Source organism: Erpetoichthys calabaricus, chromosome 9, assembly GCF_900747795.2.
Source record: "Erpetoichthys calabaricus chromosome 9, fErpCal1.3, whole genome shotgun sequence".
Taxonomy (NCBI): Eukaryota; Metazoa; Chordata; class Cladistia; order Polypteriformes; family Polypteridae; genus Erpetoichthys; species Erpetoichthys calabaricus.
Genome location: NC_041402.2, coordinates 149,646,319 through 149,665,533, shown reverse-complemented (window position 1 = coordinate 149,665,533; position 19,215 = coordinate 149,646,319).

The window sequence follows — 19,215 nt, the reverse complement described above, 5'->3', positions numbered from 1 at the left end:
ATTATTATTTATCTAAAACCGCCTAACACCCCAGACCATCTCTCACAGTCCTACACCGATACTGAAATCGAAATTGAAATATCAGAGGAAGCATGTCAAGGCGTTAGCTACGAGATATGTCAACCATGCAGTGGACCTGTGTAATGTCCGCTATGCTACAAGCCTCAGTCAGCCTACGTTAGTGTTCATTTTCTGAAAAAACTTGGGGCTGAATGAACTAAGTTCAAAAGGCATACATGCACACCAAAACAGAGAAGTTTGATGCCTGGATAGAAGACCACTTGTATAAATTTCTGACACAGTACGCCTGTGATTTAACAATGCAAAACTGATATTCTGGCTCATAAATGTGTTATATATTATAAAATATTTTATTCTGCCAAATATACTGAATGTAAACTTAACTTCATTAAGTATCTTAATGAAATTATACAACTACAGAATTCATCCATCCATCCATCCATCATCTAACCTGCTATATCCTTACTACAGGGTCACGGGGTCTGCTTGAGCCAATCCCAACCAACACAGGGCGCAAGGCAGGGAACAAACACCGGGCAGGGTGCCAGCCCACCGCAACACCATCATTGGCATGGTCTCCATATAATAAATGTTTTTTTATAAGCATAGGCAATAAACAAGGATAAGATATTCCTTTTTCTTTTTGTGAAGCACTAGCAGTTAAACTGAATTTTCATCTTAAGTCATTTTGGAAAATGAACTGACAAGAATTGCCAACAGTATATTTGAATGTTTTTCCAGAAACTAAACCATGAAATTCTACAGAATTCTACAGAAATATATTCAGCCAACAAGCATACAAACTGTTGTAACAGCTGCTAAAGTGACATACTGTCACACTACCTGTAACTAAACTTTCTGAATATTTATCATCCTCTCATTATTCTGTTTAATTGGTTGGTCACATCCATTTTGTGGATATCTGTGCATGGCCAGGTCCATATTATTATCACTTTACCTTTGCTTTGAAGTTCATGTGCCGTGTTGTGTCATTCGGCTCTCCCAATTTCAGATGACATGTTCTTGTCAAGTGTAGGATCTTTTGTGAAATGTTTAGCTTGTGTTAGAACTTTATGCCTTAAAAACATTTTTGCATTTTGACCACCATTCTGCCTAGCATCTTGCCTTTAGTCTTTTTGGTACGTTTGCTTTGTTTTGTTATTAAGTCTCTTTTTTCTTATCAGACTTGTTCTGCTTTATGCTTTACTTTGTACTAGTTTTCTATGTCCTGCTGGTTGCATTGAAATAGCAGTCTCCATTAAGAGGTGCTCTCCTCTGAGCATTAAAATGATTGGGAAGATGCCAGTGGTAACCTGCCTAGCAGAGTATTAAATTTCAAGTGAAGAAAGCATTTGCAGGCATGAGCCTAAATAGTCAGTTGAGTAAAATGAGTTCTCTTTTAGCTTGACCTGATATACTGCATTTTTTTTTACTTTGTTCATGAAAGCAAGTCATGGATATGGTGATGACCTTATGAAGCAATATCCTTTATTGTTTGCTTTACAATCTAGAAAATGGAAAGTTAAATGGAAATTCATCTGCCAACAGGAAGTTTGCTTTCCCTTTTGGAATATCTTGGCAAGTATTGAAAATGTGTCTGAAAGGAAACCTGAGAACTAACATTGCTGATATCTCAACAACAACAACAACAACATTGTTTATATGAAAATGTGTTATATAAATAAATGTAGCTCCAAGTGCTTTACATGATGAAGAAAGAGAAAAAAGAACAAAATAAATAATTAAAATTAGGAAACACTAATCGACATAGAATAAAAGTAAGGTGCGATGGCCAGAGAGGACAGAAACAACAAAAAAAACTCCAGACTGCTGGAGAAAAAAAATAAAATCTGCAGGGGTTCCAGGACACGAGACCACCCAGCCCCCTCTGGGCATTCTACCTAACATAAATGGCCTCAATCAGTCCTCATTGTATTCAGGCTTCACATGGAAGAATTTGATGATGATGGTCATGTGGACTTCTGGCCTTTAATCCATCAATGTAGTGTCGCAGATTGAGGCCCTTGTCGTCCTCTTGAACCCTCTGACTCAACTCCAGACACCAGGTAAAAGTCCAAATATTACTTTTATTTAGACAATAATGTGCACAAAGCACCCTCCACTCCACAATATTCATAAATCAATAAACACTACACTAATCAATCCTCCACACTCCCAGACACTTCGCCACCCTTCCTCCCAGCTCAGCTCAGTGTACTGGTTTCCCAGAGTCCTTTATATAGTCCCTGATCTGGAAGTGTTTCTCTCTTTTGTCCATGTGATCATGAACACTTCCGGGTCGGATAAAAAGCTCCTTTCTTCAACCCGGAAGCACGTTGTTTCCTCTTGTCATGTGATCATGACGCACCTCTGGGTTATAGGGCAAGTAAGAGTCCGGCAGCCTCCCCACAGCAACTCCTGGTGGTCCCCATGGTATCCAGCAGGGCTGTGCATATAAACTACAAAGTCCATGAGGCCCTGCTGGAATTCATGGAACGTCTACGCTGTTGGGAGAGCTCCACCTGGCGGCCTGGGGGTGATGGCAGGAATATTTAGCCGGCCACACACCACAGTAAGGACATCACGGTGCTTTGATTAGGTGGTGGTGGCGCAGATCGCCACCACAAAAAACCATCAAAAGAACAAAAGAGAAAGTAGGGGTTAGTACAGATTTTGGAGCCACCATGAATAATAATGATAATTAACTGAATATACAGAGTATCAGGATTTAACTAAGTTGAAGTTATGATAAAGCCATGTTAAAGTAATGTGTTTTCAGCAGTTGTTTTAAGTGCTCCACTGTATTAGTCTGGTGAATTCCTATTGGCAAGCTATTCCAGATTTTAGGTGTATAACAGCAGAAGGCCGCCTCACCACTTCTTTTAAGTTTAGCTCTTGGAATTCTAAGCAGACACTCATTTGAAGATCTAAGGTTACGATTTGGAGTGTAAGACATTCTGAAATATAAGATGGAGCGAGATTATTTAAGGCTTTGTAAACCATAAGCAGTATTTTAAAGTCAATTCTAAATGACACAGGTAACCAGTGTAGTGACATGAAAACTGGGGTGATGTGCTCGGATTTTCGTTTCCGAGTTAAGATTCTAGCAGCTGCATTCTGCACTAGTTGCAATCAATTGATGTCTTTTTTGGGTAGTTTTTAGGAGTGCATTACAGTCATCTGACCATCTTCTCTGGATGAATGAGCTACAAGGGGTTCACCAGCTATTTCACAGGTTTCAAGGCAGCTGTTGTGATGTTGTGGTGGCATCTTTTCAACCACAGAGGTTAGCACAGCTTTTATCTTGAGGTTGCTGAAGATTTTTATAATGTCACTTTTGATTTCTCTAATTTGTGATAAGTTATATCTTCTTCTTCTTTCAGCTGCTCCCGTTAGGGGTCACCACAGTGGATCATCTTCTTCCATACCTTTCTGTCCTCTACATCTTGCTCTGTTACACCCATCACCTGCATGTCTTCTCTCACCACATCCATAAACCTTCTCTTAGGCCTTCCTCTTTTTCTCTTCCCTGGCAGCTCTATCCTTAGCATCCTTCTCCCAATATACCCAGTATCTCTCCTCTGCATATGTCCAAACCAACGCAATCTCGCCTCTCTGACTTTGTCTCCCAACCGTCCAACTTGAGCTGACCCTCTAATGTCCTCATTCCTAATCCTATCCATCCTTGTCTCACCCAATGCAAACCTTAACATCTTTATCTCTTCTACTTCCAGCTCTGTCTCCTGCTTTCTGGTCAGTGCCACCGTCTCCAACCCATATAACATAGCTGGTCTCACTACTGTCCTGTAGTCCTTCACTTTTGCCCTTTCACACCTGTCTGTCACAGATGACTCCTGACACTCTTGTACCCCCCACTCCACCCTGCCTGCACTCTCTTTTTTACCTCTCAGTTACATAATGCAGTTATTTCTGTGGAGATGTCACGATGCCCTGGATGGCCTTGTCCAGTTACGTAACCATGGCACACATTGATGCCATCAGTTTGGTTACTTTTAATCCTTTAATTCATCTTTTTAACCCAGACATCTGATTTTAATGACTCTGGGAATGTTATACATGTAGAAATATTACTTTGTGTGCATTTTGTGATTTTTTTTTTTCATTTTTAATTTGTAATTATTTTTTTCATTATGTTCTGCTGCCGTTTTGTGTTTTGTTATTACTTACAGACGTCACCACTTTGTGCACATTATTGCTGGTAACAGCACTCTAACTGCTAACATTTGCCAGTTGAAAGTTACTTGGCAGGCCGTCATATAACTGCCGCTATTTAGATGGTGACACACTACATGAGTACCTGTGTTCACTAAATTTAAATAAGTTTTATGCATTTAACTCGTGACAAATCAATTTAGGGAGACAGAATTTTGCATGTTTTTTGTCATTGATTTTTTTGTTTGTACATTGAGATTTGATATTTTGGTTTGACCCCAGCCCATTTTTTGCTTTTGTTTTTCTCTTCTCCTTTCCCTTTCTGTTAATTGATCCAACTTTGCCCCCCGATTTCTACAGTGGTAAAACTCAAAGTGCAGGTTGTATTGCTGCAAATACCTTACCGAGAGAAAAACAGAAGACACGGATCAGGAGGAACACCTCAAAGTCAATACTAGCATAGTTCAAAGCCAGAAATACCCAAAATACCAAGCATCCAAAGCCCGAAATGTTAGCATAAAATTATAGTTAACTGTCATGCAAAGTTCTAAGTCTTTGAATAGATTCCTTTCTAACTAGCACAAGAAAGGTTTTCTTCAACACTAGGAGTAGTGAGTCGCCATCTCAAATACCCTCAGGGTTATGACATCACATTGTGTAACTTCCAGATTTTTCGTGATTATGCTGGTAGCAACAACATGGCTGCCAATTTTAAAAAAATGGTGCCATGAAAAAATAAAAACAATGATTAAATGTTGTGCCTTAATAATAAAAGTTTTGCAAGAACTAGTACATGTGCATTATCTGAAACCTAAGAATCATGACAGAATCAAACTAATAATTTCTTCAATATGCCCTCTGTGCTATGGACCTAACCAGGCCTGCACTATATACAATATATGTAACAAAAGGAATATGAAACAGATGGCATTGCCTATTCTGATCCATTAACAAGTCTGTCTGTGTATCCAATTCTCCTGAAATCCACAAAGAGTTGCAGTATTACAATGTATTAATCCGTCCTTCTGTTTAGCGAACCCAACTGTAGAAGTCCAGGGACACGCAGGAGCAGGGGCCTCGAACAGAGCTAGCCTAAGACAGCACACCCAACAAGCACATTGCTGTCCAATCTATGTCCCATAGAACAGTGTTTTTGTGACCTCAAGTTCCTAGGTTTGTGACTGGCTCTGTACAGATGCATTTAGGGTTGTAGTGGGATTATATCAGGGATTGGCTCTAAACCTTTACTTGCATTTACTTATTCGGCAGACACCTTTATCCAAGGTGACTTACAACATTTATAATGCAATTGGTTACATTATTTTTGGTTTTCCAGGTGGAGCACAGGCAGGTCAAGTGACTTGCTTATAGCCACAGTGTTAGTGGTGGGATTTGAACTCACAACCTCAGGTTTGGATGTCCAAAGCCTTAGCCACTACTGCCTGAGTTGTTCTCGTACAAATATGTTATTAATGTTTATTGGGATGTTTATGCAAAGTGCCTTCGGAGAGGAGGATACAAAACACTGGAAACAGAGGCACGTTAAGTGAACTGCTACAGGTCACACAGTGAATCACAAAGAAGGTCTGAACAAGGAGCATTGTGGTTCGATATACAATGCCTTACCACATTATTCTTCTGCAAGGGTATAAGAGGAGGCCTAAGATTTTCACACTTATCTTTACCAAACCATTTTTCTGAGTTTACAGAGACTTAGTAACACTGTAACCCTTAGTGTGGAGGTTTGGTAGCATGCTCTCAATGTGTAATCTGACACCAACCCATGAACTTGGATGTATGTATATCAATTTGCACCAAACAAGAACAGAGAAGTGTGGAGTGATTTCTGAGGAAACATGAGGATAGAGGGACTGAAATTCATAGCTTTTACCTGTCCTCGGTAAAAGGAAAATGCTTTACATGGCCCAAAGAATATACAAGTGGACAGAGCCGTGCAAGAAAAGTCGGAAAGGTGCGATGAAAACATAGCAATCAGGAGAGACGTTAGAAACTTCAACAACCAAGAGGTCTCTTGGAGGAAACATTTTATATTCTAACATCAACCATTAATGAGAAGCACAAAGATAATAATGACATAGGTAATCGTATTAGAAGTAGTAGAAGTCATCATTTTGCAGGTGATGAAGGGATGAAAAAAACATTACATCACTTTCCAATGGTGACGAAGTGGTTGACAGACGAGATTAGAAAGGAGTCCCCATGGACTATGATGTTTGCTGATGACATTGTGATCTGTAATGAGAGTAGGGAACAGGTTGAGGAGACCCTGGAGAGGTGGAGATATACTCTAGAGCAGGGATTTTCAACTTGTGGGGCATGGACACATGTCAACATGGGTGTAAAAGTTTATCGAAAATTCAGTGTGAAATCTTATTTATCTTTGAAAGTCACTAATTCATTATTCTAGGGGGCAATCTCACAACAATAACAGTATATGTTTTGCGATCACTGGTGACCATTTGTTTGTGGGAACTGCTTCTAGCAAAGGACAAATCCATAGTAGGCTAAAACGTTCATGGTTAAAAATGAAACAGTGGCTGGACACAATAAGAAAAGTAAGCAACAGAAATACTACTAATGTAACTGACAGCAACAAAGATGCCAGGGTAGTGGCAACTGAAACCGACGATAGTGAGCCATCAACATCACATGCAGAGCTAGCATCGGAACAGAGAAAGCAAGTGAAGGAACTATGATGAACGGAACATAAAATATGGGTTTATTTGTATCATATTAAATGGCAAACAATGTCCACAATGTGTTATATGTTCTGAGGTACTTGCAAATGACAGTCTGAAGCCTGTTAAATTAACAAGACACTTGACCACAAAGCACCCAAACCTCAAAGATAAACTTGCTGGCTTTTTTTGCTGTAAAGAGTCAGGTTTGTTAAGCCAAAAACAAACTGTGTTGCAGGTTTATGTTAAGATAGTTTAAATTAATTTTTATCCTGTCCCACAACACTCAATACCCCACAATGACAAAGTGAAATCTCAATTGTGGGATTTTATTTTTGCATGTTTAATAAAAATAAAAACTGAAATATCACATTGACATAAGTATTCACACCCTTTGCTATGACACTTGAAATTTGGCTGAGGTGCATCCCATTACCTTGATTATTATTGAAATCTTTTTACACCTTGTTAGGAGTCCACCTGTGGTCAGTTCATTTGGCTGGACATGATTAGGAAAGGCAAGCGTGTCTATTTAAGATCCTACAGCTGATAATGTGCATCTAAGCAGAAACCAAGCCAAGAGGTCAAAGGAGTTGCCTGTGGAGCCTAGAGACAGGTTAGTGTCTACACACAGACCTCTAGCACTGAAGGTTCTCAAGAGCACAGTTGCTTTCATAATTCTTAAATGAAAGAACTTTAGACCAACCATGACTCTTCTTAGAGTGGCCACCAAGCAATCATGGGAGAGGGGCCATGGTAACAGAGGTGACCAAGAACCAGAGAACCTATTTAAAGAAACTCCCAGGTCACGGATCTGGCCAGATAGAAGCGTCTCTTCAGTAAAAGACACATATAATCCCACTTGGAGTTTGTAAAAAGGCTCTTAAAAGAATCTCAGACTGTGAGAAACAACATTCTCTGGTCTTATTAAACCAAGATAAGAAACAAGACACTGCTCATTGACTATATTTTCATGCCATTCAAGAATACCACTACAATGGTGGATCATGGTGATGGCATCATCATGCTGTGAGATTGTTGTTCAGCAGCAGGGACTAGAAGACTAGACAGGGTTGAGGGAAAGCTGAATGGAGCAAAGTAGAGAGAAATTTTTAATGAAAACCTACTCCAGAGTGTTCTGGACCTCAGACCCAGCAGAAGGTGCACTTCCAACTGGACAAGAACCCTAAGCACATAGCAAAGACAACACAGGAGTGGCTTAGGGATAACTCTGTGAATGTCCTTGGATGGTCCAGCCAGAGCCCAGATTTCAACCCATTCAAACATATCTTGGGAGACCTGAAAATACTGTAGCTGTCCTAATATGGTCTCCATCAAACTTGACAGAGCTCGAGGGGATCTGCATAGAGGAATGGGAGAATATCCCCAAATCCAGGTGTGCAAAGCTTGTTGCGTAAGACCCAAGAATATTGCAGACTGTAATCGCTGCCAAAAGGTGCTTTAACTTAGTGCTGAGTAATGGGTATGAATAATTGTGTCAATGTGATATTTCAGTTTTTCACTTTTTAAGTAATTTGTAAAAATTCCTAAAATCCTATTTTCACTTTGTCATCCTGGAGTATTGAGTGTTGCTTGAAGAGAGAAAAATGAATTTAAATGAATGCTGCACAAGGCCGCAACATAGCAAAATGTGCAAAGAGTGAAGGAGCCTGAATACTTTCTGAATCCACTCTGTTTTCATTGATGTCAGCACCCACCAGTTTTGTAACTATTGCCGCAAAATAATCACTTAAATATAAAAAGCCCCCGTTATCTTTTATTATGATCAAATATTTGAAACCGGATCACCTTGCATCTAATTTTTCTATTATCCCTAATGAACACACTTGAGAGGGAACCTTTATTGACAACTACAAATATCTCTGTCTGCTTACAATGCCAAAATCCTCATAGCATCTTGTTACAATTTACTGTAAACACGTACTGTTTGAATTGCTGCCTTTTTTAGAATGGCCATTTCACTGTCTCTTTGTTTTTAATTACAAACCCTGACCTCCAACAGAATAAACGTCTGCCTCAAGCATTCACTCTGTACGTCATTCCATGCTTTCCATTCCATTTCAGAGCTGCTTATCCTGGTTAGGGTTGTGGGGTTAATTGAGTTCCATAAATCTGACATGTAAATGTAAATATGAGATGTTTTATTTGAACAATGTTTTGAAAGAGAAACATGCATCACTGGGGATTATTATTCCAAGACTGTCTCCTTGCATTAGAGGTATTTACTTGTACAGAAAATAAGATGCAATGATCTGAACAACTAAAAGGGAACCAAAATGAAGAAAATAAGCACCGTGGAAGAATGCATTATAATATCAAAGGTCCGAGCCCACAGTGACAGAAAAACTCAAAAAAAGGTAGTCTTGTTTGGATACATTAGCAAGAAGATGAAATAGTGGACCTTTCTGGATGTCTATGTAATATGAGCCATCCAGCAGTTGCACCCTGTTGGGTGTATTTAGCATTTAACATGGGCCATGAATTAAGTCCATTAACAGCTATGAAGAAATCAGCCTGTCCTCCCAGGACCCAAGTCTGAGATGACCACAGTCATCCCATCATCTACTTCAGGGATCTTAAACTCCAGTCCTGGAAGGCTGCAGTGATGGCAGGTTTTCATTCTAACCCTTATCTTAATTAGTGAACTTTTTTTTCTGCTAATTAACTTCTTCTGAAGTAATTTTAAATGACTTGTTTTTTAGGATTTGTTCCCCTGAATTTTCTTTCCTTAAATGGCACCCAAAAAGAAATGAAACGTGAAGTGAGGGAGCCAACAGAAGACCAACTAAGTCAGGGCCTCAAACTCCAACCAATTTCACTCCAACCAGTTGCTTAATGAGGCGCTGAGTCTTGTCGTTACTTAAACCCATTCTTTAATTCCATGGCTTGTTGCTGCTCTCATTGTGCAGTAGTAGACATTTTCAAAATTGTTGATTTTTTTCTTTACATTTCTAAGAGCACTTTTAAAATGTTTTTTTTGGGGACAAATCAACATTCCTGAGACCTCCACCCTTTTTGTTTTCAGATATTATATGATGGTCACAGTTTGCTGGTCATGTTTTGGTTCATTTCGTATCTCATTATTGTTTGGCTGCTAATTAAGTAAAAAGAAACAATTATTAGGTTTGAGTCTTCAAGAGCAAGTTAATTAAAATGACTTCAAAAGACATTAATTAGCAGCAAAAACATGTCACTAATTAAGAAAAGGGCTAGAATGAACACCTACAGCCTGTGTGGGTCTCAAGGACCGGAGTTTGACATCCCCGATCTACTTCTTTCTGTGAGACAGTTAATGGACTCCAACCTCTGTCTCTGTTTTTTATTTCCTCTCACTTTTTCTATTTAAAATTTACTTTATTGGGTTATAAAGTCAGTTGTATACACCTTCTGTATTATTGAAAAATGCAATGCATTATATTGATACACACAAAAGATGCCATGGAATGGGCACGTCGAGAATGACACCCTTGAGGGAACGTGTCATGAGCGACGTTGTAGGTATTGTAGAAGGCCGTTACGTTCTGTTGAATTCATTTCAAGTAGATCATGCTTCTGCATTTACATTTAAGAACTAAATGAATAGTCCACCATTTATCATGGACCTAACTGGCCAGCTACTTTGATTATATTTTTAACATAATATATGATCGGAAACCTTTTAATATGATTCAGTCTTAATGTTGCATTTGAATTCTTTCTCTTGGTATAAAATTTCTATGAGAAAAGACATAACGATATGAGCTCAGAAGCTGACAATTTTATGATATTGCTCAATATGTTGCATAATATGAACAGAAGATACTTATTATACTGTTGATATTTTTTTGTTTTCTTATATGTCAGCAAAAGAACTTAATTAAATCTGTCCAAATGTCTTTGCCTGCATCTACTCTAGATATGACGGCAAGCAGCACTAATATGATATGGCAACTCATTGACAACCCTGGGTATCTATTATCTTTCTGAATGATGATTAAAACAAGAACAAAAAGACAGATTGTTTATGCTCAAGAGACTAAACTGTTAACTGCTCGATGGCAAAAGCAGGGTAATTCACTCATGTAATGATACATTATCTTTTCCAATAGGAACAGAAACCAAATCAGGCTGATGGATTGGATTTTCAAGGTCAAGAAGGCATCATTGTTCATTGACAACATCAGATACTGTAAATTTGCGTAATTACTGTAAGGCGGTGTACAAAGTCGTTCCTGGAGGGCCGCAGTGGCTGCAGGTTTTTGTTCCAACCCAATGGCCTAATAAGAAGCACTTATTGCTCAAGTAACACTTCTGCTTCATTTTAGTTGTGTCGCTTGTTAAGATTTTGAACCCTGATTGCTTATTTTAGTCTTAAACAGCTGTATTCATGGTTTTTAATTGCTCCTTGCAAATGACAAAGGAAAGCAGCACTTCTCCATTTAGCTTGTTACCATTTACACCCGTTTGTATTTATCGTACACTATTTGGTTTAATTTAATACTTGGAAGGTAAAGGGAAGAGAAAAAAGTGAAGGGCTGAGAATTCCTCCTCCGTTTTAGACTTCAAACCATTGGGATGATATCCTTAGAAAGGAAAAAAAAATCTAGGATATGAGAATGACTTGACATGGCAGAGTTAAAGCACTAACACGCCATGAAATTCAATTTTTGGCAAGGATTGCTTTCTAATTAAGCAACTGCGTTAGATCAAAAGCCTGCAATCACTGCAGCCCTCCAGGACTGACTTTGCCCACCCCTGCTGTAAGGTAAAAACCTTTTATATGAATTTGTAAATTGCTTCAAATTGTGCCTGCCTGTTTGATTAAGACATTCTGTAACCTAAGTTAATACTTATTATTTTTTTGTTTTCTGTGAGAAATTATTTATAAGAAGCCCTATTCATGTATATATAAGCAGTCCTCTCTGCCCTCCATTAAAGACAATTTTATTAAGTGTTGCATCCACAAAGTCTACAGCATTGTGAAGGACCCACTCCCACTTCTCCTGATGCTCTCTTGTCTCCCTTCCATCTGGCAGAAGGTTCTGTAGCATCTGAGTCAGTCCTGCCAGGTTCTGCAACAACTTCTGCCCCTTGGTTGTCCAGACTCTGAATACTGTGCTGCCCACCTCCCCTCAGATCTGCTTTTAGTGGTATATTTATATGCAGTACATTTGCTAAATGTGTTACTACAGTTTTGTGTGTTACTATTTATTTATCTACTAGGGGGCTCCGCCCCCTGCTCGCTTCGCTCGCCAACCCCTGGTGTTGGGAATGACAAAGAGCGTGATGTATGAATGAGATATAGAATAGTGTGACGGTGTAGATCAAGGGTTCCCAAAGTGGTCGATATTGACCCCCTGGGGTCGATTTGAACTTTCTAGGGGTCGATAGTTTCAATGAAAAAATTTGGGGGTCAACGACAGCAAAAATAGACCCCCTTACTACTGCTATTTGTTTGTTACTTCAAAATATCTATGATTCCAATAGGTACCTAATTAAGAAGTAAAATCATTTAAAAAAAACACATTACATACCAAATTTGCGAACGAAAAGGTAAAATGTGTCATTAAAAGAGTCACACGTAAGAATGCATGAAAATACATGTAGCACAAACATGTCTGTTCATTGTCTTATCGAACATATCAAAGCAAGTGCGGATATGAAAAATCATTGCATGTAATTAGGGGGTCGACGGTTTTAAAAGTTTTTGGTAAAGGGGTCTGCGGCTGAAAAAAGTTTGGGAACCCTTGGTGTAGATGATGCAAAAAGAAAGCAAACAATAAAGTGTGTGGCACAGTGTAAAGGTTTATTTGAAAATTTCTTTGTACACGCCGTTTAAGTGTAAAAGGTAATTCCAGCTCAGAACTTGTAAGGTCATTTAAGATGGTTATTGTTGTGATCAGAGTCAAGTCTGTCAGAGCTTAGAAAGAGTTGTGTCTTTCCAGGAAGTAATGGAATGACTTGGGTATTTATGTTTTCCACATTAATATTTTTTGGACATAATATAGTGTGTTGTGTTAAAAGGGGCATTTGGTCTAATGAGATTGCTGTTCCAAATCTCTCTGTAACTAAGTCGTCGCAGATAAAGGCTTGAGGAATTGTAATAATATGTGGGTGAAGTCCATCTGTATTGGTGAGTGTACCATCTCTCACTTGTAATAAGCAATTGTTATGATCTGGTTCTGGACATCGTATCTTTTTTACTAACTATCTTTTGAAAGCAATGCCAATTGTCTGCATATTTTAAGGTGCACTGAACAATAGCTGAGTGCATGGCATCTGGAAGAATAGCTAATCACTGTCTAAAATCTCCTCCTCATAAAAGTACCTTTCCTCCAAATCGAATATTATTATTCATAAACGTTTGTTCATGCCATTGAACATTCATCAATAAACAACATTTTTTCAAGACGGATGTCACGTGCAGTGCCACCGTTAATGTTCATAGTGGATACCGATTTGTAGGATCTAATGAAGTTGATAAAGATTTCACTTTCAGGTACATCGTCAGTTATAAGCTTCTGTAGATATTCAGTATATGAATGTAAAGAAGGCAGTCTAATTTGACCCTTTTGACAACAACGTGTAAATGTATAACTTGTATTGCCAGTTGTTTCTTCAGGGAAGTGAACTAAATGACAATGATTGCAAATGACATTCATTAATCCGAATGAATTTTCCTGGTGTATGTTTTGCTTGTGCCGTTTGAGAGGCGCGTTGTTGCATGTGTAGTATTTGGGACGTGTTGTTTTGGAGCTGTAATCGATTTGCCTGTGCTGTGTGAGAAGCCCGTTGTAGCCTTCGCTGCCATTAACGTATGTCTGAGACGGGAGGTGTTTCGTTTTGAATCCGTGCCTGTTGCGATGCAGCACTTTGATTGATAGTTTGCGTCATGTGGATCTAGGATGTAGATTTGTGCATATTAAATGAAGTATTGTAGGATCTAATGCAGTTCATAAAGTTTTTACTTTTAGGTACATCGTTAGTTAGAAGCTTTAGTTGAGCTTTGCGTTTTTGGAGTCGAGTCATTTTTTCTTTTAGAAATATGGATAAGTAATAAGGAGTATTGCACTCACTGTTAATATGGAGCCTTTTTTTGCGGTTGAACGGTTAATAGTGCCTTATTGTAAGGAGATCCACCTATGCTGCATAGCCGTCTATTTTGTTTGCGCCTGCGCAGTACGTCTTTTTGCAGCTACGGCCCATTGCCGGATGTGCCTGCGTCCATCATCCGGTTTAGCATTCTCGGTTAGTAATATGGATTATAGTATAGTATAGTCCAGTATAGTATAGTTCTTTCCTTGTGTTGCACTGGTGCTGTGTTTACTGTATATGTATGTTGCACTGAAATTCTGAAGAACGTTATTTCGTGCCACTATATGCTGCAATTCGGTGTATGGATGGTATGGCAATAAAATCACTTAACCTGGGTTGGCTTGAACTGGGTATTTTAATTTAATGAGCTATTTTGGGACCTTTAGATAATTTCAAAACATAGGTGTGTTTTAAGGATTTGTCGTACATCTTTATTGGTTGGTGTGTTATGTAAATGGACTTATTGTTTTTTAAGGCCATTGCTTTGTCATTTTAGTTAGTGAGCTACAGTGAACTGATACAGTGCACTTGGCTGATTCCTTTAAGCTTGTCTAATAAATGACATCCATCTTGGATCTCCTTACAAATTGTGACTCACAACTATTCGTTATTTACAGAGTATTTTCCCTAACATCACTGATGTATAAAAAGAGGATGTAATTACTACTGTGGTTGTTGTCCTTCATGCTCCTTTTCTATACTGTGTTTTTTCTCCCTCTATCACACAGTGCCAAGTTCTTCTCGCTTCTGTAATACTTAGCCATATGCTGTCTCATCATTTGGAACTCTGTTATCAGCCCACACTGTAATGAGTGCTTATTTTTAACAAAGATTTAAATATTAAGGGTTTAAAGGGTTTAAAAAATATACCATCTGCAGTCTAGTGTCATGCATAAAGACCAAGGCTAGAAGTTGATCAGTGACTTCACTGTCATGAGTGTATTAAGGAACTTAAGGATTATAAATATTATTGCTTTTTCACTTATATGTATTGTTTTACTGTATTTGTTTTTACTGCTGCATTCATAATATTGCAGTGATTATTGTTTGTTGAGTTTCTTACAGACGCAAATGGCAATTAGACAGGCACATTGCACAGCGAGTGACATCAAGTGGAGGTGCCATTCAAGTCAAGGGAAGTTGGGGAGCATGCACTGGTACAGCGTGTTGCCACAACCACTACACGACAAAACAGTTCGGGATCCCGGTTGGCAACCCCCCAGCCAGACACACGGTCCAGTCCCACTCTCAGGAAATGACCTTCTATCTGCCGCAGCCAAGTGTTACGTGGGCAACCCCTTGGTCTGGTCCTCAATTAGGAGGATCCTGCAAGCCAGGTCAACCTCGGAGAATCACGCCAAATGGCCGTAGTGCCGTAACTGACGCTCCCTCATAATGCAGGTAATGTGCCTCATTCGGGACTCCATGAACAACCGCTCATTCAACGCAAAGTCAAACCAATGGTACCCAAGGATTCTCCAAAGAGACGCAGTACCAAAGGAGTCCAGTCTTCATCTCAGGTCACTGGATAGCGTCCATGTCTCTCAACCATATGGCATATATGATTTATAAAGCAGTAAAAATATATTTCTTGGCAAATAATTTTTCATTCTGGTTTTGAAGGTGGTTTTTGAAACATACAGAATTAGAATTTATGATTTCCACATGTCTAAGATAAATAATTCATAAAGATGTATTTATTTTTTATTATTTGAAGTTATTATCACAACACACTTTTGTTTGTGTCGGGCCCCTGCCATTTTGGTGTGCCTTTATCTGGAAGTGATGGTCAGTTGTTAGAGGTAGAGTTTTGGAAACCATGCAATGACTCCTCATAGACCAAGGTCACAGTACTAGTGACATCCAAGATTGTGGATAGTGTCTTATAAGAATCTCACCTGCTAAAGTGCTTGTTTTTGAATGATCAGGTATTAACTTCCTTGCTTCATCTTTTGACATTAACTCTTCTTGTCTTGTCGCCAGTGTTTTTGACTTTCCCATTGATTAGATTTCTTTCCTGGTCCACTCTAAAGTAAATCCGCTGTAATGGCTTGCCTTTAAATATTTGCTGTATTAGAACTGACTTATTCAAGATGACAGCATCCAGCAGTTACTATTTTAAATTTTGGGATATAAGCAAAACAAAGTTTCATGTGGTATCTAGGGAACTGATTAGAAGATTAGGGCTTGAAACTGATTTTGCCTTCTGTTATTGGTCAATACACCGTATATACTCATGTATAAGTCAGGTCTTGAAACCCAAAAAATCAATCATAAAATCAGACCCTGACTTATACGCCCATTCAAAAATGCAACACTTACCTGTATGAATTTTTTTTTTTACATCTTCTTGCCTCATTAAATTAAATTTTTAATTTAAATCAGCTTCATATTTTCTTCTGATCGAACACTCCATCATAGATAAGGGATGCTCTTACTATAAAGGTGTATGAATGTGTGAGATACAAAAAACAGTGCAAACGTCACTTCGGAATAGTTTGCGTAATACTGTGTGGTCACGTAGGCACAATACATAGAAAAAAAGGCAGTGTGCTCCATGGTTACTCTCTCAGGTTGGCATTAGCATACCATAATCTCTTGCACCAATAGTGTGAGTTTTCCGCATTCAACTTATATGACCAACATTATAAAATACAGGAAATTATACAGTAAAATCAAGTCCCGACTTTTCTGTGGGAGAACTTAAACATGAATATATACAGTACCTTTTTTGTGTGCTGACTTCTGCCTTGATGTTATTTTTTTCTTTAAATCCTGTCTAAGCGTCCCCTTCATTTCCTGTTCTTAGTCTCTTTAAAGTAAAGCCTTTTCCATAACTGCTTCTATCATCGCCATACCAGCCGACAAGCACTAATATTTGTGTTTAATGGGTACTTTTAGAAAATGGTGCACTACACTACGATAATGATAATAACTACTGTATAATGCTGTACTCAGTAGCATAAGAAGACCAGCAGAGATGAGCACCTGACTTTATTACATAGGCATTTAAACTGGTTTATTACTACTGTATGTAGATGAGATGAGAAATGCTACCTTAGTGGGAATTCTCTCTACTGTGATAATTCAAGATGGAGTTTGGCATTGGCTCCTGGAATACTTGTTACACCTTCTGGCCAACTGAAAATATGCAAGTGGGATGCCTGAATGCATTCAACATGGCACAGTTCAACCAGTTGTCTTGTGGTTCAGTCATAAAGGAAAGCAATTGAGGACATAACTTGTAACTAAATGCATTTAGATTTATTTGGAAGAACTTGCCTTTGTTGTAGTCCTCATTTGTGCCTTTATTTTTAGTTTAAGACTGAATAGCCATTAATAATTTTGTCATTATTTTGTCTATTTTAAGGGCACCATCGTCACCACTATTTTGTGATGTTTTTGAACTGGTTACAGTCATGTTGCTTATCATTGCTGGTCTTGTAAATAGAAAGTGATGGCATCACTGCAAAACTATTAAAAATAGTAGGACTCTTTAAATTGATAGATAGATAGATAGATAGATAGATAGATAGATAGATAGATAGATAGATAGATAGATAGATAGATAGATAGATAGATAGATAGATAGATAGATAGATAGATAGATAGATAGATAGATACTTTATTAATCCCAATGGGAAATTCACATTTTCCAGCAGCAGCATACTGATACAATAAATAATATTAAATTAAAGAATGATAATAATGCAGGTGAAAAAAAGACAAAAACTTTGTATAATGTTAAATGTTAACGTTTACCCCCATGGGTGGAATTGAAGAGTCACATAGTTTAGGGGGAGGAACGATCTCCTCAATCTGTCAGTAGAGCAGGACAGTGACAGCAGTCTGTCGCTGAAGCTGCTCTTCTGTCTGGAGATGATACTATTTAGTGGATGCAGTGGATTCTCCATAATTGATAGGAGCCTGCTGAGCGCCCTTCGCTCTGCCACAGATGTCAAACTGTCCAGCTCCATGCCAACAATAGAGCCTGCCTTCCTCACCAGTTTGTCCAGGCGTGAGGCGTCTTTCCTCTTAATGCTGCCTCCCCAGCACACCACCGCGTAGAAGAGGGCGCTCGCCACAACTGTCTGATAGAACATCTGCAGCATCTTATTGCAGATGTTGAAGGACGCCAGCCTTCTAAGGAAGTATAGCCGGCTCTGTCCTTTCTTGCACAGCGCATCAGTATTGGCAGTCCAGTCTAATTTATCATCCAGCTGCACTCCCAGATATTTATAGGTCTGCACCCTCTGCACACAGTGTTTAATAGTGTTTGGATAAACTATATCAAAAAGTGTGTTGCGTGATGGTTTTAGTTACTGAATCTCAGTATAGTTGTGACTAGGAACATTTTCATTTTGTTTTTGAGGCTAAGATTTAGTTTTTGTATTTATTTTATGGATAGGCCATTTATTCTTAAGACATTTTGGACTAGGCCTCGTTTTCTTTAGTGCTTAATAGGTGTAGGTTTGAAACTTAAAACAGTTGTATTACTGATACTACTTTTTGCAAAATGCAAATGAATGAGATAATGAACCCAATAAACCAAGCAGGACTGTATATTCTTCTCTAGCTTTTAGCATGTATGATTTGTTTAACACTGTGGTTACAGCATTTAAAAGCATATTAATAAATTTAGTAGTTGTAACAAAGAATAATATCTAGCAAATAGATTGATATTTTTTCATTATTAATATCTAACAATATAAATGTTTAAGCCATTCCATTTATCAGATAAGACCTCTGCATGCAGGAAGCCCCTACCTGAAATTTCAATGCAGGAATTTAGTGGTCACCTAGCCTGGGGGAATACAGGTGGGCTGAGATGGAAGCTGAAGGATGGAATGGGACTGATTCTTGCTGAAACAAGAACAGGTATGAATTAGGGGGCTGGTTCATCCCTTTGGTTCTTGGAGGACTGAGTAGTGCCAGAATAGAATTGGTATGAAGTAAGAAGTTGGTTTATCTTACATAATGGTACATTAAGAAAGTTAAGGACAGAGGTTAAAAAAAAGAAACTGTCTCTCTCTATGCCATTTTTCATTAATGAAAGAGAATGACAAATCTCTCTTGGCACCCTTGTGTCTGCTGACAAGACATTCAAATGCACCAACAAGTTAACTTGTTTCTTGATACTACTAGCACTATCAGGTTGTATGGTTTGCAGAACCACATTCTATTTGCTTTTTGTTTATGGCACTAGTTATACTATCTGAAGCTTAAA